The sequence below is a fragment of the Micromys minutus genome (genome assembly GCF_963924665.1).
Source record: "Micromys minutus genome assembly, chromosome: 15".
NCBI classification, from domain to species: domain Eukaryota; kingdom Metazoa; phylum Chordata; class Mammalia; order Rodentia; family Muridae; genus Micromys; species Micromys minutus.
In genome coordinates, this window is record NC_137984.1 from 56,752,059 (window position 1) to 56,775,297 (window position 23,239).

General features: G+C 41.6%; 2 protein-coding genes across 4 annotated transcripts in view; one reads left to right on the forward strand and one right to left on the reverse strand.

The window, feature by feature from the left end:
* The window catches only part of P2RY14 (purinergic receptor P2Y14), a 31,388-nt gene extending 26,542 nt beyond the window's left edge, over positions 1-4,846 (reverse strand). Inside the window, exon 1 of the mRNA XM_080929632.1 lies at positions 4,802-4,846. The gene's annotated coding sequence lies outside the window, so the exon portion shown is untranslated. The remainder of the gene's footprint in view (positions 1-4,801) is intronic.
* The window catches only part of MED12L (mediator complex subunit 12L), a 303,185-nt gene that overhangs the window by 131,936 nt on the left and 148,010 nt on the right, over positions 1-23,239 (forward strand). The gene's annotated exons all lie outside the window — the stretch shown is intronic.

The window sequence follows — 23,239 nt, forward strand, 5'->3', positions numbered from 1 at the left end:
GGTTATAGTGAAGAAAAGTCTCCTAGTTTCCCTTTTTGCTTCCCATCTTTCTTTGGGACTATGATTGGCTCATTGTAGTTGGATGAAATCCAGGTTCAAAGCCAGCCTACATGGCTCTGTAGGACTGTGGCTTCTAGACAGCATTTCCCTCACACTATCTGTACCCTTTCTCCAAACTGTCTCTGCCGCCCTTGCTAGTGCTGTGTCTTCCCCTGACCTCTCACCCAGGATGTCGCCATGTCGGAAAGTTCCTGTACTTTTCCTTCTCTTGCCTCCTCTCCCAGCTGTCCAGTCTGACCTGAGTGTCCGTAGCTCTGTCCGTCCACTTCCCATAGACATGCCTCCTTCACTGTCTCCTGCCCCCAGCCCACTTGTTCAGTCAAAAATGGCTAATGAGGTGTGGGGCCAGATTTCCCAAGAGGAAATGCAGAGTCCCTATAATGAGGAAAGGAAGGGGGAGAGACGTGCCCGGGGGCAGGGCAGGCTGACTTGCAGTTCCTGGAGCAGAGAGTTAGAAAAGGAATGCAGGGTGAGAGGCACTTGGGAACTGCAATGAGCAAGTGGAATGAACATATGGCTGAAAGGCAGTCGTGACAACAGGAGCAAGTCTTTAGTACTTGGTCCCCAAGACAAAGCCAACTCCAGTCTCTTCCGGAGTGTTTGCAACATGACTCAGAGATAGAGGACACTTAGATTTCTTTGATAGCTAATGTTAATGATTTTTTTTCCATACTGTAAAGTATGAGGATTTTTCCTAATTCTCTAATGTGGCTAGCTCATTGAAGAACATTTCTTACATAGACGCTTTTCTCACACTGTTAAAAACAAATTATTTTGACTGAAATCATTAAAAACTTTGTTAAGTATATATTGCTGAAGACAATAATCTTTCCTGGGAGGGTAATTGCTTTTTTGCTTTTTAAATTTTACTCATTTATTTATTTATTTTTGTTTCCTTTACACTTTTTGTCCTTTGGGTATGAAAAGGATTGGCCATTGTCTGTAAAAAAGGCATAAAAATCACTACTATTGAAGAAATGCTGATGGTTTACACTTAAACAGGAAAGTAAATGTCTCAGTTGTTTCCTTTAAAGGAAGAAGCTGAGGCTCATACAGCTCTATCTTACTTCTTGTCCTCATTCTTCAGAAGTGCACTTGAAGTTTTCCTACAGGAGTTTTAGTTCAGAGCTAATGAAAACAGCAGTCCGGTTCATGCACACGTCCATATGCCTTCCCTCCCCAGTGTTCCCAGGACAGCTTCCCATGACTCCCAACGCAAGAAGCCAGACTCCAAATTGGGATGAGACATGAACTTTGCTAAACAAGCTCCGTACAAGGAAGCAGCTGTCAAAATACAGCTATTTAGGACACTGTTCTTATCTTTGTGTGTGCGCGCTATTACTCGACTACATTATCTTCTCTAAACCCAGTGAAGTGGGGATGAGTACTTTATTCTTACAAGGCTTCTAACTTCGAAGTAAATCTCAAGGAATTGGCTTGATATGCTCTAAGTTAACATATTATGTGAATAATAAAACCTTTTTCTGAATAGCAGAAACAATTCTCTTTGTGTTCTAAGTTGATATTTTCAAAATAAATAAAAGAGCATCCAAACCCTGTAAAAGATCATCTATGACTAGGGCTGCAGAGCACAGGTCTTCAGACACACAAAGGAACGCTTTGATCAGAGCGGTTGTGTTCTCTGTGTTGTGGGGCCCGAATGCGAAAGAACTCAGTCTACACCCGAGACACAGCAATTATTCTAATGTGCGTTTAAAGAAGAAAAAGCAACTTGAGAGCAACCCTGTTTTCTGTCTTGGTTTAAACTGCTGACTGTATACAGGCAGGAACTTCATTTTCCTAGTCTTCTGAGAAGCATATCTCGGGGCAGGGTCAGCATGGCTGTCATTCTAAAGACATGCTTCTAGGTTGTTACCTTGTCGTTTTTGGTTTTTATATCTATTTTTAATAAAGACTCACTAAAGTTCTTTGTCTGTCTAGAACTTGCTATATGTAGACTACGCTGGCTTCAGACTCAGATGTTTCTTTCTGCTGGAATTAAAGTTTTACATCACCATGTCTGGCTAGACTGTATGTGTGCCTTCTTTGTTTGTGGGTGTGTTTGTGCACGCACATGAGTGAGTATAAACCTGAAAAGTTGTCAAATATCCCAGAGTTAAAGGTCCTTGCAGTAGTGATTTTTCTTGGCATGGAAGCTGAATACTGGGTCCTCTGTGAGAGCAGCAAGCCCATTACCTACAGTGCCATGTCTCTAGCCTTAATCCTGTATCACTTCTGTGTCTTCTGTATCAGTGTTTGAGCATGTACTCTTCTGGAGACCATTTTCATCGGAAAATACAGTTTTCTGATCTACAGAATATTTATAAAGCAAGTATCTCTTATAAAGTATTTTTTGCCGATAGCTATAAGCAAACTAAGATATGTTGTATACTTAATGTAAAGCTGGAAGAGCAATGCTGCTAGATAAAAACAGAATATCTTCCCTAATATGCATAGTTGTCTTTTAGGATGCAAAATACACTAGTTATTAAAGAAAAAGGTATAATTTTTCCTTACCAAAATTTAGGCTTTTGCATTTCATTAGACACTACTGCCACGTTCCCACCATGATGGTGGGACAGGAACCGTAAGCCCCAAGTTAAACATTTTCTTTTTATAAGTTGCCTTGGTCTGGTGTTTTATCGTAGCAACAGAAAAGTAACCAATGCACTCTACATCACTGGTTTAAAAAGAATTAAGGTATTTATAGAACCTTCCTTGCCAAATATATTAAAAACACAAGAATTCAGTTAAGAAAGTGGGTAAAACATTCGGGGAAACAATACACAGGCTTTGTTTGACCAGGGACCATATGACAAGAGGAACAGCATTCTTACGAGAAAGTGGAGATTCAGCGACAGTAAGCGGTCTGGACATGACAGGACTCGCCTGTAACATCAGCTCTTGGGAGGCAGAAGGCAGTATTCAGCCCAGTTTTTGCTAAATTGTAAGTCTAAAGCCCTCACACTTAAAATTCTACGTTAAAAAAAGTTTAAAAAGACATAACTACTACAAAAAAGACAAACAGTAGTTCCCAACTCTAAGAGTTTCTTTTCCCCAAGGTCCCCCATAAGATCTGACAATATTAAGAATTGACAAGTCAATTGAGTATTGATAATGTATATCTAGTTGTTAGTGTAAAATCAGGTATCTACTTTGTTACTTGTAATCAAGTTAAAACAAGTTAATTCAACTTAAAACTTGTAATCAAGTTAAACACATAACCATATAGCCTAATAATTTTCTTCTTTTTCTTTACACAGGAGAAATGAAAGCATATGTTACCTATAAAAAGTGATTACAATGTTTGTTAAACTGAAAAATCTGAATGAAAGGAACAATTAGCAGAAATGAACACTACTCAGGACTCTATATCTGTCAGTCAACTGATTAAATCTCCTTACGTAATAATAATTGAAAGAATTCAGGCATGGGGGCGGGGGGATAGATATTGTCTGGTAACAGATAAATGCTGTGTGGTTGCTGTGCCGAGCTGTGGTGATAGAAATATACTAAGGGACCAGACTAAACTGACAGTATGCTGCATTTGTAGGAAAGAAAATCAATTCAGATCTGTAGTTAGTAAAAGTCATTGTCACAATATCAAAATTGAGCAGTAAATAGCTTTGTGTATTCAAAGTTGAAATAATCCATTTAAAGGCTAACAAAATGGCTTAGTGGGTAAGGGTGGCGCTGCCAAGCCTGCTGACCTTAGCTCTATTCCTGGGGTTCACATGTTGGAATGAGAGAACCGTCTCCCACACTTTGTCCTTCATGTAGTTCATCCATACTTGTACACACACATGCACACGCACATGCACACACTCTAGGTATAAAATACAGTTTAAGAAAAATATTTGTTTTTCAAAAATAACTTCTTCCAAGCCTGTTTTGGACTCTGCTCTTAGCTAACCAGTTTTCTTTAGTGCTACCAGTTAAGGGGGTCGTTGCTGCACTCAAATGTATCACAGACTTGGTGATAGCAGGGACACCTGGCCCTAGGTTTTCTCTTTCTGTGAGCCTCCAGCCTTCCCTTCCTGTTTTCACTTCTGTGAAAGTGGTGGTTGTAGGCAACTAGGTCCTTGAGCAGAAAGACAGTTTCAGGAGGTAGGAGGAGAAGAGAACATTGAACACCAAGACCCAAGGCCCATTCTGCTGGGTTTTCTTTCCGTTATTAGTGAATGCAGAGCTGTAAGCACCCAGCAGGGTTAGAACAAGCCAGCAAATATTCATTGGCTTGTGGTGAGATTAAAATCTCCTCCAGATTTCTCTCAAGTTGGTAAAACATGTCCTAAGAAATTATGTCCTCAAATATCATTAATGTGACTTAAAAGATAGTACCATTGTTAGAGCATTGGTTATACTAAAAGTAAGGTTTGCTGTGACCATTAGAATTGGGACAGCTCTTCAAGCAGAGGGTCTGTAGCATCTGGAACTGTGGCTGGTGTGTGGGACAGAATTGGTGTTTATAGAATGAAACTCGGTTCAGTTCCTTCAGTACCCTTAGAATATGTGGAGGATTCGAAACCACTGTGTTTTTTTAAATCACATCTAGAGTTCAGTAGCTCTGTGTGATGTATTAGAAATTAATTTCCGTGGTCCTGGAAGGACATCTTACCACATCCCTTACCACAGTGAGCAAGCACACTGACAACTCCCATATGTTTTACCGCTGATTCTTTTCTCTTTGAAATCTTAGCTTTAACAGCAGATGTTTTGTAATTAGGTAGAAACCACCAACCTTTGCTGTTTTCTTATCTGCAGAATGAGCGGTCAGTACATGACGTGTAAGACACTTGTTGCTTTTCACAAGTAGCAGATGTCTGAGTTCTGTGGAGAGCGAAGGGATAGCAGTTTTATTTACGCTGGGTACAGTCAGAAGCTTTCAAAGAAAGCAGAAATTGATTGGATACCAAACAATGACTTTGACATTAAAAGTACAGGTGAATTGAGAAGCCTCATGGTAAACTTGGTTTTCCTGTGAGTTATTTTAGCCAAGTTGTTACTAGAAGGAGAAGTAATTTATTTACTAGTGATATTCTTTTCTAGGATGCTATCTGAGCCATAAGGGGAGCCAGAAGACATAATAAAGGGGTCTTTAAAGACCTGGTTGGGGAAATTGTGTGTTGGGAGGAAGCAAACCTGTTTTATCTGTTGCCTGTATGTTGCTCAGGATGCTGAGAATTTAAACTAGACTTTACACACTATTGCTGACAGGGGCCTGGTGTAGCTGTTCCCTGAGAGGCTCTGCCAGTATTTGACCAATACACATGCAGATACTCATAGACAACCATTGGACTGAGCCTGGGAACCCCAATGGAAGAGTTAGGGGAAGGACTGAAGGACCTGAAGGGGATTGCAACCCCATAGGTAGCTTAGAATGAATGAAAGCCTTGTAGTCAGCTTATTAGTAGGACATATGAATGGATGAGTAAGTGGATCTCAAACCACCAGCTTCAGCATCATTGGGATGTTCATGAGTTTAAAACAAAAGCAATTGAAAATCCTGTAGAGGTGTTATTGTTATTGTTAAGCCCTAGGTGGGAGGACATGCTGACCCATTGATTGTGGTTCTAATGAATGGTCATTTTCCCGATGACCCTGGTCTCTATGAAAGCACGAAAGCCTCGGTGTTATTCCGCACTCACCTATACTCCGTACATTCGGCTGTTAATGACGTCACAGATGCTATCTGAATTGATGCTCTGTGGCTTAGAAAATAGGAATGCAGTTCAGGGAGCTTGTGGATCAGGTACTTAGGATGATACTTAGTACCTTGTACTTAGTACCTTGCTGCCTAGTGTTTAACATTAACTGGTTCAGAGAGTGCTTTGCTGTTTCTTATGCCTACTCTTGAGAGACATTTCTCCTTACTACTGTGTCCTTCTCACCGAGATAATTTTTTTAAAAAGCCATCAGTGATAATTTAGTGAAAAAAATACATCCTAAAAATACATGACTAAGGGAGAAAGTGGACACAGTGAACTGAGGAGCCAGGGAGGGCATGCTGCCCCTTGGATGACTGATAGAAATCATTTGTCTGCTGGAGCCAAGCTGCAGGGCCCTCTTAGCATGCAGGGGATTTAGGCTCGGTAAATTAGGTAGGGTCAGTTCTGTTTCTTCCAGCCAGAGCCTCATCCTTCAGGTCCTGCTTCCTCTGAAGTACAGCTGTTACAGAGCAGCGAATGCAGCTCACTTCCCACAGGCTGCTGCTGACTTCCCCTAACTGCAGCTCTGAGCACCTTTGCATTTCCTCTCTTCTTCTCTGGGTTTAATAGGCATAACCATATGTACTTCACATACGTCTTTGAGTGTGAGACTGTTCCTATGTGCTTGTATGTACTTGTAAGTTTTATTAATGTAAGATTTTATGTGTTTATAGAACAAAATGTTACTTTGATATTTTTAATGAGTGCCATGTTTTTTTATTTTTAAATTAGGATTTAGATTATTTAGTCCTAAAATGTATTTTTGATTTTGTGTATTTTAAAAATGATATATGTATAAATTGTTTTTTCTTTACTCTTTATTTCTTCTATAGGATTAAATTTCCTAAAACAAAACAAACCAAACTAAAAACAAGCAAACAAACAAAAATACCTCAAAACAAAACCTCCCAAACACTGAACAGTAAAAAGCCACACAGTATATTCTAGGTGGCTTGCATGGGTTCACTATATATATAGTTCATATATATATATAGGGTTCAGTATATATATATATGGACACTGGGTCCATGCTCTGTCCTATGTTGAATTGAAAATAGTTCAAGCATTTTAAGTAATTTAGCTGATTATTCATAAACCATGTAAGTATCTAATGAATGTAATTTTTGCTATGCATAGGATATATATCTATATCCATCCATTGTCTATCATTTTCCCTCCCCCTCTCTCTATATATATATTCCTTAAGAACAAATGCATATTTTATTAGATGCAATTAGGATTAACTTCCCAGCAAGACCAAGCTAAAAGCTCTTAACCTGCGTAAGTATACATTCAAACAGACTCAATTTTGTTATGTGCATATGCATGTAGTTGCAGAAAAGGAGAAACTATTCATAATGAGAAGTTTTGAAAGAAGAAATTGGACCTTGAACTTACTTTTGAGAGGCTGTCTCAGTGTCCTTTCACATAGTTGAATATCCAAGAAGGACACTTGTAAAACAGTTTCTTCTGAATTGCTACAGACGTATTAAACACAGTTGCAAGTTTCAGGCAATCAATTGTAACACTTACCATTGGGACCCCAATGTTGCCGTTGGCAAACACTTAACATGCCACACAATTACAAGTTTTAAACACAAACCAACTTTACTGATAAAACAAGGGGATTGTCCCATGTCACCCCAGCTCAGACACCCAGGTTACTTCATGAAGAATTTCCTTACCTGCTTCTGGCTCCTATTGTGCTCCTTAGACTACACTCATGTTGGAGTGTGTCTCAGTGTAGGTTCCAGAGGACACTTAGACAGAATTCTTCCTCATCTTCAAGAAGAGAAGAAAATCAGGAACTTGACAGAAGCCACGAGATAATGGGTTGGCTCTTACTGAATCAGGGCAGTTAGAAAGTAGTCAAGGCTAGAAAGTGGAAGCAGGGCAGGGCAAAATGTTTTGATCTGTGTGGGTGTCAGGCTGACCTCTGCTGGTCATACAAACAGCAGCCTGGCCAAATCTCCCTGCCCTCCCCTCCCCCATTGTTTTCTTCCTACTTTTTCCTATGCTTCCTTATTATTAGGTGAATAAATTCATGGGCAAAAACTCACAGGGATTTTCCTCTTTAAGCTTTGCCATTGACAGTTAAATGCACTAAGCAATGACACAGACTCCTAAGAGATTATCAGCGACAGAAAAGAGCAGTTCAGGAGTGGGGTGGTAGTACAGCTACCTAGAAATTGGGTAATGAATTGTGACTCTGGCCAGATCTGTTACAGATTTGTTGTTGGTCTCTTTTCTCCACATATTTTTTATATTTAATTATTGCTGTCAAGTAGCTTATAAGTAGGGCTGTGGATAAGGACATCATATATTAAAGTTCTGACAAGTTTGTATTGTTTATTGTAGGGTTCATATTTTAAGTTATTCCAGCTTCTGTAGCAATGGTGTTGAAACTTCTGTTTCCTTCCCACTGAACCGAGAACAGCAGCCTTCATGTTCATGGCAGGGCTGCGTCCTGAACTCCCTCAGCATGATAAAAAAACAAAAAACAAAACAAAACAAAACAAAACAAAAAAACAAAAAACAAAACCCAAACCACTGTTCAAGTCATCTGGAGATTTACATTTACAGGAAGTCATTTATAAAAAGTGTCATATTTGCATTTGACCTATACTCACTCTTGTATAAATGCTAAAAATCATCCCTAGAGCTCTTACAATACTGAACAGTATAAATGTAGAGTGGATGGTAACAGTAAATGGTATAAAACTATGGAAATGACACAAAGGTAACTAACATCAACTTACGAATGCATAGAAGAAAGCAGAACTTTCTAGAGGCCAGTTACTACCAGGGAACATTGCAGAGTCTCACCATATGTAAACATTTTGTGATTAAAAGACTGATTTGACATTAGCAGTCTCCAAGCAGCATCGCTCCAGACTTCCCTGATTTATTGCACGGGGCACTGTGTACTCTGATGGTCTGACAAGGAAGCATCCATTTACATTCTGGTACTCCTGTGCCTTCCCTGACCTCCCACCCGAGTGTTCTCCACCTCGGATAAAGAGCACAGTTGGGAAGGGCATTGAGTTTTCTTTGAGCTAGAGCTTTTTTCTCTTGCCTGTAATTCTAGGAAATGTGAAGTGTAAGGAGTAAACCAGCATGTGGCAAACTTGAGGGTCTCTGCTTAGGAGTGAAGAGGTAGAGGGGAGCTGGTGTTCTCCACATGGGGTCAGCCCCCATTCAGAGCTTGTGGTTTTCCTTCTTTTCCTCCTGTTTGAGCTAGTGTAGAGAACACTTGAGTTCTTTCTGCATACACTACTATAAGCACTTTGTCTCACAGCTCCTAGAAATAAGTATTTGAATCATGGCAGAGTAGCTCCTGGAGTCCATGTTCTGGCCTTACCTCTCTACATGTCTGGGTTTACTTACCAGAGTCCACTTTCAGTACTTTGCAAATGTGCCATCCTAACAGCTTGGGGGCTGAAGCAGCAGCACAACTAATGCACTGTATACAGGGAAAGTATCGCTCTAAGGAGCCAGTTCCTAACGTGTTGCACAGTTTTGATGGGGGTAGTCGGGCAAGGATAATATGGAGTGCAGAGCCCAGCTCCCAGGAGGAGAGGCCACATACAAGGGTTGGAGCTAGGCCCATGTACACAAATTTTGAAGAGTACTTTCTTCCTGTTGAGTCCTTTAACAGACAATGCACAAAACAACCCTAAGATGGTAGAAGATGAACACAGACGTTCTTGCAAAATAATTTATACATATGTTTGTCTTGTGTTCTTGAGACCATTGTTGCAAGACCGGGTGAGTTTTTTTTTGTTTTTTTTTTTTTTTTGTTTTGTTTTTTTTTGTGTTTTTTTTGAGCACTTGCTCAGAGACCCTTCCTGACAAGGCGACAAGGGCCAGTCTTGTGAGTTGTCTTTCTGTACTTGAGGAAGTTTTCAGGGAGAAATGTCTGAATCTGTTGCCTCTCCATGCTGGTCTCAGGATAATCTCACTTCTCCTTACTTACTTGACTCTCTTGCAGCTCTCCCTGGCTCTTTCAAGGCCATGGTTAATACTTATAACTGGCTGTTGCAGTTTTCCAGGGGCAGGGGGCATAACAGATTTGTTATGACTTATATATGAAGTGTTTCTAGCAGGTTCATGTATACTCTCTTGTGTTATAAGCTGGTGGTCTTTAAAAACATTTTATATACATTTAAAATCAAGATACAGTTACATCACTTCCCTCTTCTCTTTCTTCCTTCCCCCCATCCAGTCTTCTTCATCCGACTCCTTCCATACTGCCCTGCTGTCCAGCAGATAGCTTCTTCTCCAGTTAAACAAATAAATCTATAACTATAACCTGTTGAGTCCATTCATGCCTATGGGGTTTCTGGGCTGATAACTTTTGATTGGATAACCAACACTGGGCAACAACCCTGGGATAGGCAAATTCTCTTTCTCAGTAGTCACCAGCTGCCTTATAGTCCTTGTCAAGAGTTGTGATCCCACGAGATTTTTTTTCCTCTTTAAGAGTTAACATGTCTGCTGCATCCTTACGTACCTCTGGGGATGTGGCGTGGATGGGGATGGTGAGGGAATGCACAAAAGACAGAAAGGTTCACAGAAAAGCTGGGGTCGGCTAGACTGAGCTCTGCTGGAAAAACCACAGCACTCAGAGCGTTTATACAGTTAAATAAAGAGGTGGGGTTTGTATACAGCTGGACAAGGAGGAAGGTATCGCACGCAGATAAAAGGGGGGCTTGTTTAGCTATTCTCAGTAGTAACATTCTCTCTCAGGAGAAATCTTCAAGCCATAGATATCCAGGGAGAGAAAACCATGGGTGACATTTTCTGTACATGCTGTCAGCACTGCACTCGGTCCCTTGATGATGGCTTTGTCATCTCTCTGATCCTGTGGGGTCCTTGACATGCCATACCAATGCTCACAGCACACAGTAACTCAAGACTTCACTCACTCAGGACTTCCTCTCCTCCTTATACATGTCTTTTGATACTGCACTGCTCAGATCGTGTTGGTATCCTGGCTCTTACAGTTGCTCTGTCCTCTAAGGGTTGTAAAGTAGGTGTATGCATCAGAGATGGACTTTCCAATTATAGTTTTCTGTGATGCTTGTTATTTCCTGTGAAGAGAGACTTCTTTGATGAAGGTTAGGAGCTACAATTATCTGTAAGTACAAGGCTGAGATTTAGAATGTAGTCAGGAATCATGCTGGTCTAGCAACTAGGTGGTAGTAGATTTTCTTGGAAGTGGAATTTGTTTTTCTTGTTTTAGATTACAATTTAATTTTCCCTCTTCCATCCTTTATACAGTGGTTCTCAACCTTCCTAAAGTTGCAATCCATCGGTCTCTGTTTAATAAAAGATTTGCACTAACAGTAAATTCATGGCAGCACTCAGTAGTGATCATAATCAACACTATCTGAAGAATTCCTCCAGAGGAGGAAAGAAGTAAATATGGCTTTCCTGAGCTCCTTCCTATGTATTGTACTTCATTGGTTTTTCTCCCATAATGCCATGCGTTCCTGTAATCACATGACATTTGACTGTGGGTGGGTTATTTTAGGAAACCTATGGAGCACATGCCATCAATGTTAGCAAACACCTAAAGTTATGAATATGCTAGTAGTGACTAAAGGATGCCGCCATGTTTCCTTCCTGCCGCTACTATGTCATGCTTTAATTCACTCTCCTTTTCCTTAGTGTTACCTGTATATAAATATATGAGTGCGTCCTGATGAATCTAGTTAGTGTACATATTAACTTCAACTTTTTAACTTTATAACTTTAACATATTAATCTTAAGTGCTTGTGGTTCCTCATCTGTGTCTTTCCCAATAGCCTGTCAACCGGTGTTATCATTGTCTGGGTTGCAAAGTTTAGATAAGCCATACGGTTCTGATTTCCTGGGTGTAGTTTTTCCACCCTGTATAGAAGATACAACCATGAAGCAGACATTCTGGTCTTCTGGCTCTTACACAATGTTTACTAAGCTGGAGTTGCTGCAGATGTATCAGCTGGGATTGGGCTCCCAGTCAGTTGTCTGCATTTTGGACATTTATTCATTTCTATAATCTTTCTCGATCTGATGCAGAAGCTGCTTCTTCCCTCTTTCTCCCTTCCCCCTTTCCCCCTTGTCATCCTCTTTCTTCTTCTCAAAGGGAGATAATTTATTTTGGAGCAATTTTGAGTGACTATCACCCGGGAGCATAGATTTAGGTGACCCATATTCCCATTTCAACACGGAGGTGGTTTCACTTAGTTTTCATAGTTTTACAAAACAGAAAGTCATAATTCAGAGCAAGTCTAGAATGCATCGTTGGATGCGTCTGAGAGACAGGTACATGGAGATGGGGAAATGTTTTATAGAATCTAGACGGTTTTTGATGGCATTCTTAGGTTTTGGATTGGGAGAAGCTAGCTGCTTGCTAAGTCGGTAGATTCTAAAACCGTTTTATCTGTTGTCACAAGATGTTAATTCCAATACAGGGTATCAAGGAATTGTTGTTCCAGTAGGCCAAACTTAGCCCAATGGAAGGTAACTAATGATTGAATCCACAACATTCCAACCTCTCCACAATATGACATTTAATCTATATCCAATTAGTCTCTGCAGACAGGACTGTTCTTTCACGGACAGGTGCAATTTTTTTTTCAGTTCTTGTTTACAGTTCCCCGTGTTGGCCAAGTATCACAGTTTTGTGTATATGAGGGCCAAATATTATGTATTAAACACTATAAGGTACCTTATACCTCAGAAGCTCATTCCTAGGATCTGATGTAGAGGAGGCTGAATAGTGGACAAGACAGTCTTCAGGAGAGAGGAATAGGTGGTAAAGACGATTAGAAAAATAGTCCTGCAAATCAGTAACTACAGACTGGGAAAAGTCCTCACTCGCCCCATGTTGGATAGAAGGTTAATATCCAAAATTTATAAAGAACTCAAGAAACTAACCACCAAGAAACCAAACAACCCAATCAAAAATGGGGTATAGAACTAAACAGAGAATTCACAACAGAGGAATCTCGAATGGCTGAGAAGCACTTAAAGAAATGTTCAGAGTCCTTAGTGATCAGGGAAATGCACATCGAAACGACCCTGAGATTCCACCTCACAGCAGTCAGAATGACTAAGCTCAGAACTCATGTGACGGCACATGTGGCGAGGATGTGGAGAAAGAGGAACACTCCTCCATGGGATTGCAGACTGGTGAAAACACTCTGGAATCCAATCTGGGGGTTCCTCAGAAAACTGGAAATAGATATACCTGAAGATCCAGCTATACCACACTTGGACATATACCCAATGCCACAGGGGCACATGTTCTACCATGTTCATAGCAGCCTCATCTGTGATAGCCAGAAGCTGGAAAAACCCAGATGTCCCACAACAGAAGAATGGATACAGAAAATGTGGTTCATCTACACGAGGTACTCTGCAAAAAAGTACAAGGATATCATGAGTTTTGCAGGCAAATGGATGGAACTAGGAAATATCATCCTGAGTGAGGTAACTCAGGCCCGAAAGGACATGCATGGTATGTACTCACTGATAAATGGACATTAGCCAAAAAGTATAGATTTCCCAGGATACAATTCACGGAACTTAAGGCAAACAAGTTGAAGGACCTAAGTGAGGACACCTCAGTCCTACTGGGGATGGAGAAGAAAACAATGAAACGATGGGGGGGGGGGGTCAGGGTGGGAAAGGTGACAGGGAGGGAAAGAAGGAAACTCAATCAAGTATTAGGTGGGGACAGGACTGAAGCCCTGAGGGCCAGAAAGAATGGGAAGAGGCCACCTCAGGAGGAGGTGAGAGACTCTCAGGACCCAAAGGGAGGGATCTTAGATGAAATGCCCTACAGCAGGAAGAGGGAACTTGTAGAGACCACCTCCAGTAAAAAGACAGGGCATCAATTAGAGGGATGGGCTTGCCATCACACAGTCAAAAACTCTGGCTCAGAATTATTCCCGTCTGAAAGAACTGCAGGAATAAAAGTGGAGAAGAATCTGAGGAAAAGGAGGTCCAGCGATAGGCCCAATTTGAAATTCAGCTCAGGCAGAGGCTCCAAGGCCTGACATTATTACTGATGCTCTAGTGTGCCTACAAACAGCAGCCTAGCATGACTGCCCTCCAAAAGGTACAATAAGGAGCCGAAAGAGTCAGATGCAGTTATTTACAACCAACCAATGGACAGAAGCTGTCGGCCCCTGTGGTTGAACTGAGGGAAAACTGGAGGAAGCTGAGGAGGAGGGCCACCCTATAGGAAGGTCAGCAGCCTCAACTCACCTGGTCCCAGGGATCTCTCAGACACTGAGCCACAAACCAGGCAGCTTACAGCAGCTGATGAGGCCCCCAACACATACACAGCAGAGGACTGCCAGGTCTGGACTCAGAGAAGATGCACTTAACCCTCATTCTGTATGTAGCTCATCTTCCTTAGCCATTCTTCTTATGAAGGGTATTTAGAGTGTTTTAGTTTCCCAGTTGTGCACAGAGTAGCCACAAAGGTGGCTAAACATATCCATGGAATACGATGCTGACTCTTTTGGACATAGGCCAAGGAATTTTTAGGGTTTTGTTGTTGTTTGATTGATTGGTTGGGTTTTTTGTTGTTGTTTGTTTTGCTTTTGTTTTTTAGATTCTCTACACTGATTCCAAGTGCCACTGCAGTTGGCACCCCCCTGGCCACCAGCAATGGATGTGGGTTCTTCTTTACCCACAGCCTTTGTTGCCAAGTGTCCAGTTGATCTTATCTGTCTGACTGGAGTGAAATGAAAATCTTGATGTTTTTAAATTTGTATTTCCCTAATGGCTGAGAATAATAAACCCCTTTCCCCCCCATGTTTCCATTTTCACTTTTTTTCTATTGAGATTTTTCTGTTTAGACCCTAGTCCATTTAGACAATTGACTTACGGAGAGGTTTGAGGGAGGTCTAGAGGCAGGAGAGGAAGGAGGGAACATTATAAAATAAGAGGGCATGGTCCCTTTGAGATACTCATTATCAAAAAGGAAAAGCAAGTTAAAATAATGAGTCTTTTTTGCTTAATTATAATATTTTGAATTATGTTAAACAGATTTTGTTCCCTGAACATCTCATTTCCTTTTGTGGAATTGTGACATTTTTTATTGTTTATTTTTTCTCAGGACTCCCCCCTCCCAGCCCACCCTGATAATGACTCACTCCACAGGACATGCTCACAGTGGTCATGTTTCCAGGCAGCGGATCTGCCTTGTTAGTAATAAGACTGGTTATATATAAATATCCCTTGTGTATTTATACTACAAACAGAGCTTAGAACACATGGAATCTCAGAATTCTATTGTTATTCTTTCCAGTCAATTCTTATCTGGCCTGTCATCAGCTGCTCGTAACAACTTTCCTTTTTCCATTCTGATTCTATGTTTCATCTTGTTCTTTACTGAAAAGTCCAATTATTTGTGATTATTTGGTGTGTGTGAGGGGAGCAGGGTTCAATAGTACTTGTGAGTAAGACCAAGCCCTTCTGAAAAGCAATTCATTTGTTCATTAATGAGCTTTATCACCAGTGCTGTTTGTGTTTCATGTGTGTACGTGTGTCTCTGTGTGTATGCACGGGTGTGCTCATATGGGTGGATATGAGGCTCATTGTATGAAAGCCCAAGCTCAGTGTTCACTATCTTCTTCCACCACACTTCCCCCACTGGAGATCACTGATTGGCTAGACCACCCAAGGAGGCTCAGGGATGCTCTTGACAGTCCTTCCCTGAGGTGGGTTACACGCGTGTACTATTGGGCCCTGCACTTTCCATGTGTGCAGGGATCTGAACTGAGATACTCGACCCCTGCTTGCAGAGCCAGCCCTTGACCAGTGGAGCCACATCCCCAGCCTCTTGTGTATGGTTTAGAATGTTAGTTACTTTGTAAATCTTTCTGTCACGTACGGGAATTTGTCACTGCCTTTCCCCACCTTTGCTAATTGCTGCAGTGAATTGAGATGCACATTGTTTGCCTCAGCTGCATATACTGCTTTGGAGACTGGTTTTTATGAGTATTGTAGGTATTAGTCTTTCTCTTACTTCTTTAGCATTTCAGAATGTGTTTTATTAGTTTCTGCTAGTAAACATTTATATAAGTATGCACGTGCTAATGACGAGATTTTAGCCACATTGCATTTATTTATTGAATTGTGTGATGTTTTGTAAAGTGTTGTGTTTGTGTGTGTACTGGCGTAAGCATACCACCAGGTGTGTGTGGCGGTCAGGCAGCTTGCACAAGTTGGTTCTCTGCTACCATTTTGTGGGCTGGGGGGTTGCATTTAGGTGAGTGAGCCTGAGCAGATACACCCTTACCCACTGAGCCATGCTACTGGCCCAAGTTATGTACGTTTTCTAAAAGTTCTTTTAAGAAAGACTTTGTTGGCATGTGGCTTATGGTAGTGCATGTGTTTGTAAGTGCTTAGGTTTATATAAACAGGACTCTATCAGGCATTGACTCTCTGGGGTAAGGATACAGAATCTTAGAGGCAAGGACCATTATAAACATTGGTAGTCCCAAGAAGCAGAGTTTGAATGTTGACCCCAGTGTGTGCAGTGCTTCTGAAAGGGTTGATGTTGTGTGTGGAGTCCTGACCAGCAACATGGTAGTGAAAGAACTGTGAGTGCTCTGTAGTGCAGGTATAGGGTCCTGCCTGTCATGAGTGCTCTCTGGTGTGGGCATAGGGTTGTGGTCATGTTGTGGTCTTCCTGATTCCATGTGCTGGGTGTTTGAAGGATGTCTGCTGTCAAATACTGCATGCAGACCATGACTGGGCTTCCTTGTGTGACACACTAAGTCCTGCTGGACCCTGTTGGTTTGGGGTAATAAAGAATGAGGGCATCTTCCTGTCTCTATCACATGGTAGAAGTCTTGTCTTGCCATATGATACCTCTGCTAAAGATAGACAGCCTTAGGAATTCACTTGCCGCTGAGTGTAGTGCCACCACCTTCTGGCAGGCTGAAGATCTCGGTTTATTAAACAGTTCTCGCGTGGGGCTTTTACCTGGTAATGGACAGCTCACAGAACCTCACTGGACGTTGGTACTGATGAAGCAGTGTTACTTGAATGTCAGCCAAATGCCACTCCAGCAGGATCTTGTTCCTGGAATCTGATCAAGTTCAAGCCTTGATGTTAGCAAAAGTTCTAAGTTGAGAACCTTAATTTTTACCAACCAGAAACTGGAGCACATGTATCTCATCTCTGTGTTTCCTTTAAGGAAAAGATGGACGAAGTCAGAAGTAGGTGTTCTGTATTTTCACTTAAATCAGAACCTCACGTTTCTCCTTTGTCACTGTATTTGGAAGTGTTTGAATACTTCCAAGGGGGCCTCTGTTTTGGAATTGTTCTTAGCTAGGAATGGCAGTGACTATCCTTGACGGTCTGTCTGATCCGATGTCCTTAGTGTCAAGTACTGTAGGAAGTACTTAGAAGACTGCTGGTGAGCGCACTAGAAACCTGTTGTGGGAAGAGGGATCCGCTCAGTGCTCAGTCCTGTAAGTGAAGGAACGTGCAGGCATGGAATTAGTCTGCAGACAGGGTGTGTCATTCTGTGTTGGATCATCTCTTTGCTCCCGTCTCTGCACTGCAGAGCCGTTTTTGTAGGGCTCTGAAGCCAGATATGCTTCACAGTTCAAACTGCAACGGGTTGGAGAGGGAAAAGCAACTCTCGTGGTGAGATGGTTCATTTATTAGGACTCTCACCGCTGACCCTTTAGATCAGTGGATGGAACCAGTTGGAAAGCAAACTTTGAAAAGTCATCACGAGTGTCCAGCTGGGATGACACTGAAGAAATTGTGTAGGAGATAAACTCTGCGTTGTCCTGGAAAATAAAGGCTGCTAGTCATGTTGTGGTGACGTGTGGGAGGAGCCGGGCTCAGCAAGTTTGTGGTGTAGAGACTTCAGGAAGCTGCCTGAGGGTTAACTGCAAGTTACAGGAAATGCTTCAGTGATCCCAAGCCAGTGTGTGTTTTCTTAAACTGTTCAGGAGCAGTTTGCTCTCTGCAGCAAACTAATACTGGGAAAGCATGTAATTCTACATTCTGTGTGTGGGTTTCTGCGATTAATGCTGTGCAGAAGTTCATCTCTTCAGTTAATAACTTGAGTGTAACAGTTTATCAGTTCATCTTCTTTGTAGTTTGGGTTTTGAGACAGGGACTCAGAGTTCAGGCTGGCCTATTGACTTCCTGGGTAGTCAAAGATGACCTTGAACTCACCTTGCTTCTCCACCTCTTCTTTGTTGGGATTACAAACATGTAAAACCAGTGCTTGAAAGTTGCTTGGTCTGAACCAGTTAGCGTAATCAGTGTGAAAAAGAAGCTCAAATTTCTTTGGTGGAATGGGCCATTAAAGAAACATCTATCCCTGTTTCTGCTTTTGTGTGGGTTTCAGGGATGGTGAAACTATGTTTTCTGGTGAAAGGTTGTTTCTCCAACATCTGTCATTCAGATTTCTTCCCTGATGTGTTGTCTTTGAGAAATCTATATGTCCCTTCATCTGGGACTTTCAAGCCATTAGATCTGTAAACACCACTTTCCTTTTGAAAGTATCCAGCTTGTCACTAGTTCGCAGTTTGGATAAGAATGTATGGTCATAGCAGATGAACTTTTGGAAGGCATGCCTTTCAGTTAAGAATGAAAATTTAGAATATATGTGCCATGAGACATCATAGGAGAATAAGTTCAGAGCCCGTCTCGGACATGAAGGGTGTCACAGCCTTTCTATAAGTAGATCACCAGAAGGAGGTCTGTCATTCTCCTTAGAATAGAATCTCATTGAGGAAGAGTATAGATTCACTGAGTTCCTTTTTCTTGCCCCAGGGCACATATTTACAAGTTATACAGTGATGATATGAACATGCTTTTACATGTGTGTTTTGTGCATGTAATCGTGTGTGCTTAGTGGCTCTTTCTCTTCCACTTCTGTTGCTGTGCCAGCTCCCTGACATTTACTTAGAAGTATCTGTACATAGAGAATAAATTATAGGATAATTTTGAGGGAATAAAAATTAAAAATAAATAAAAATAAGCTTCCTAACTGAAACCCAAATGATATTTGCATACCTCAATCATCCACTTGTATTAATAATAGTTGCTAACATAAACAGCCAAGCTGTAAAAATTTTTCTTAATGCTTTAAGCATTTTGGAGACAAATTGGTGGACACAACATCGCCACAGCTTTTTTTGGTTGTGTGACTTTGGGGCACGTCACCTCTATGTTCTGATTGGGAATAATACTAGTCACACAGTTGACACCAGGGTGTGTATGGTGTGTTTGGTAAATGTGAACTATCTGAACTTTATTAGCACATAACCAGTGTTAAAGTCTGATAAGTGCGTGCTCAGAAGGCAGACAGAGCAGAGAAATGGTGTCATCGGTCAGCCTTGGGTGTGGTGCTGTCTGCAGTTGCGCCATCAGCTTCAAGTAATGGCTGTGAATGACAGGACCCATGTCAGCTCAGTTTCAGAGCCTTTGGTCCTCTGTGAACTAGGTCTGTAAGGTCAGACTCTGTGTAGGCCTGTCTCCTCCACCGTCCTGGGTGGTCTGGAAGCGTTCACTAGAGGCTCCTAATAGCAGTGAGCAAAAAGGACAGCACCAGGAAAGCAACGGTGCCATTAACTACATTCAAGGAAAGGGTGGACATTGGAACTGACTAACCAGCTCACTGATTTGTTTCTTCATATCACTTTTTTGATTATACAACAACAGGATTAAAAAGATGCTTGTTTATTACTTTGAACATTGATCCATGTTTGTTCTAGGACTTAGCAGTAGCAGCTTTGGGTTTCCGTGTTACCTAGACCTCAGGCATGCTCTTCCTCTTTGACTGGAGCTTTTCTGGTTTCTCATTATAGATTTCAGTACCTTAGAGGAAATCTTGTAAAGCTGGAGTGTATGTAATCATTCTAGTGCATGATGGCTGGGTTTGGTGATTGGTGTATTCAAAATGGGAGGCAGTCTTCCACAATGAAGGCTTGTCTCCTGCTTCCTGTGGCTAGAAAGTCATTAAACTTCCCCCATGTATGAAAGTTACATTTATTGATAGAGAATTTATCTTTCACGGTGAAGTTTATTCTTACACATATCCACAGTGGTGACTTGAGTAAGAAATGTCCTCTGGAGATTTAGCATTTGAACACAGGAGCCCAGTTGTTGGTACTATTGAGGAAGTCTAGGGGGTGTATCCCTGCTGGTGATGTCACCAGGAGTAGACAGTGAGACTTTGTATAGAGTCCTACCCTACATCTAGCAGACTCTGTTTTGTGTTTGCAGTAAAGTGCACAAGATCTCAGCTCCCTGTTTCCACTGCTGTGCTTGCCTTTGGCTTCCCTGCTCTCTTACCTCCATAAAGTCATCTTCTGGAATCATGAGGCCAAATACACTTTTCTCTGCCGCTTTCTTTGTTTATGATGTTTTATCACAGCAACAGAAAAGTAATGGACACACCAACTAACGTTTTGTGGTTAACATTTACCAACAATGACAGAGTATTTAAAAATAGGTAGTTAAAGAGAGAATTGGGCATCAGAGGATGAGTGTACCTGAGAGAATGACAAGTAACAGTGTGAGGTGTAACACTGAAATAAAATGAGAATAATATAAGAAATCAAAACTGACAGCCAGCTCTACGAACCGTGATTGCATTCCGCCGATGATTTCAACGGTTGAGGGGCTTCTGGGCATCAGTGAGGGAGACGAGATGGAATGACATCACATTCTATCTGTGTCCACAGGAAACAACCTAAGAAGCGCCTGAAATATACAGTGAGTCAACATCTACCCGATTCAGTGTCTGAAAGGAGCATGCAGTGCTAAGTGTTCCAGAAAAGATGGCCAGTCTGTGTTGTAGCACAAACTTTAAGAAAAGAGCAGTCAGTGTTCAACACACACCACCATGTTTGAAAAGCACAGAGCTGATTTACTGTGGAAGTTTTCTTTGTTAATTTGGAAAGAACAGCCAGCATTTGCACCTGGCTTCTTTCAAGTCCACAGGTGCCTCCTGTCTTTCAGACTTTGTTTCTTTTTGCATCCATATGTTAACTTCTTGGTGGCACTGATTGCTCTTCTCAGACATTTCTCCCTCACCCTGCTTAGGCTGCTCCAGGTTAAACACTTGCAGATGTGTGTGTGTGTGTGGGGGGGGGGGGGGACTGGACAGGACACAGAACACAAGGCTTGTGAGCTTCTCCACTAGATGGCGGTGGAGGCTAAGCGCTGCCTCCAGCTCTTTTGTCAACACTTGGGAGTATTTCTGGGGAACACACTGCTCTTTTGTGTAGCATGTGTCAGGTGTTTATTGATTAGTTAGTTGGTTTCTTTGAAGTTTTAAGTGTGTGTGTGTGTGTGTGTGTGTGTGTGTGTGTTAGGATATTGACTTAGTCATCAGATTTTAATGTATCTTGTTTTTATTTGTCCTAATATATTTCCCTTTATGTGGTTGTAAGTTTAAGCCAATAAATTTTACATATACATCTCTCTCTTTCTCTTTCACACACATACTTTATATTGAGTATTTTAACTAAATGAATGTGTTTTCCTAGACACTGTGTACTTGAAGCTTTATCTGAGAAAGAAGTACTGGTACAGTGTTTATAGTGGGAATTGAGGAGTTCTGAAGTAGTCTAATCAATTGAGCTGTTGGTGTGTGAGATCAGTCAGTGTCTTCAAATATTATTTTTTAAAAATGATAGTAAAATTTCAGTTTGAACTCTCCATTTAAGAAAGAATGAAAAGAATGAACATGGTATTCATTCCTGTATGAGAGGAATGTAAAAGTTTGCCCACACCCTCGGCAGGTATCAGTCCTCAACCCAGAATCAGAAATCTGGAAGGTCCCCAGTCTGCCCTGAAAGCACAAGAGCTGCCCTGTGACCAGCTACAGAGGGCGGAAGCACAGGCCACTGCTCACAGCATCGTATGTCCCCAAGATGTGTGGGAGGTGCACATGAAGCAAAGTGAATCTATGGTTCTAATTCCCCAAATTCTGAAGCCCTCCTCTGTACAGATATTCCCACATCTAGCACCTGAAATCTTTCTGTTTCCAACAATTTCAGATAGAGGTTTCACAAACCATGTAACTCAAAAGCCACAAGTAATATTCTGTTTCCTGTTTGAGGCTACTTTAAAACCTCAATTTTAAAAGGTCATCAAATAGAACTCATAATTTCTTCACTTTGAGTAGAATACTGTGAGCTGTTCTCTACCTCTAGCACTGGAAATTGCATTAGTGCTACTGTTATTACTGTTCTATAAGTTGTTCAGAGTTGGGCCTGAAGAAGTCGCTTTGGGTATTGATGTAAAACAGGAGCTGCAATTTCAACAGACTTTATAGTATGACCTCTTTAAATGTCAGTGTTTGGAGTTGTGCCCTTGATTTAACAATACCATTTCTGAGAAATAAGCCTCACTGCTCATTAAATGTGCCCAGTAACCCTGGGGGCAGCCAATTTAGAGATAGCAAATGAAATTTAGCACATTTTTAAAAGGCTTAGCATTGAAGCCTAAATCACAATTGAGCTGAAGGCTGGGCTAGAAACCCTGGAGGGCTGCAGTGCTCTGGAAAGGGAGAGCCAGCTGAAGCAGGAAGGAAGTCATCTCTGGTCCTGAGGCTCCAGAAGGCCACACACTTCACAGTGTTCCCCAGTACAGAGCTTATAGTTGTTCCCATGTCTCTGGGCGCTGTGCTATGGGAGAGGGGGTCAGGGGAGAAAGGCTGGACTGAAGGGCTTCCTGGCAGCAGTATTGTATTCTTCCGTTATGCTAAGGTAGCTGAGCCTCATTCTGGTCATTCTGCAGAAAGCAGTAGGAGGCCTAAATCTTCCATCTGCTCCCAGCACCTGATCTGAAACATCCCTGTGTTGACCTACTAATATCACCTGTGTGGTGCTGGCGTTAACTGTGCCAGTCACCAAACAGGGTCTTTAAAATCAACTTACTTGAAAAGTCATTTTCATTTAGGGAGCTGGAATCTTGAGAGACTAATATTTTGATAAAAGTTATCAGATCCTTTACCTCCTTTCATAAAATGTCTTCTGCTAAAATTGGCCTGTTCCTCGCTGTAGGCTGCTTCCGTGCCTAATGATGGCCGCCATTTGCTGCTGCTTCTGAACCCTTGGCTTTGATCAGTTCTCAGAAATGTGCAGTTTATTAGAATGTAACTGAAGTACAAGAGTCCATTTTATGCACGTGTTTTATCTCTTAATAATTTTTGTGTGTGGTATGTATGTATATGTATGAATGTACATGTGCGTATATAAATGCTGGCCTTCATGTGACAGCACACTCGTGAGGGTCAGAAAGCAACTTTGAGTGTTTGCCCTTCTTGTCCACTGCTGCATATGCGCAGCTGGCTGTGCTGTAGTCGCTGGGAATTCTCCTGCCTCTGTCTCTTTTCTTGCTGAGGATAGGAATTACAGGGCCAAGCCACCAAGCCCAACTTCGTCTGGATTTCAGGTTCTTTCACCCACCGAATTATCTTTCT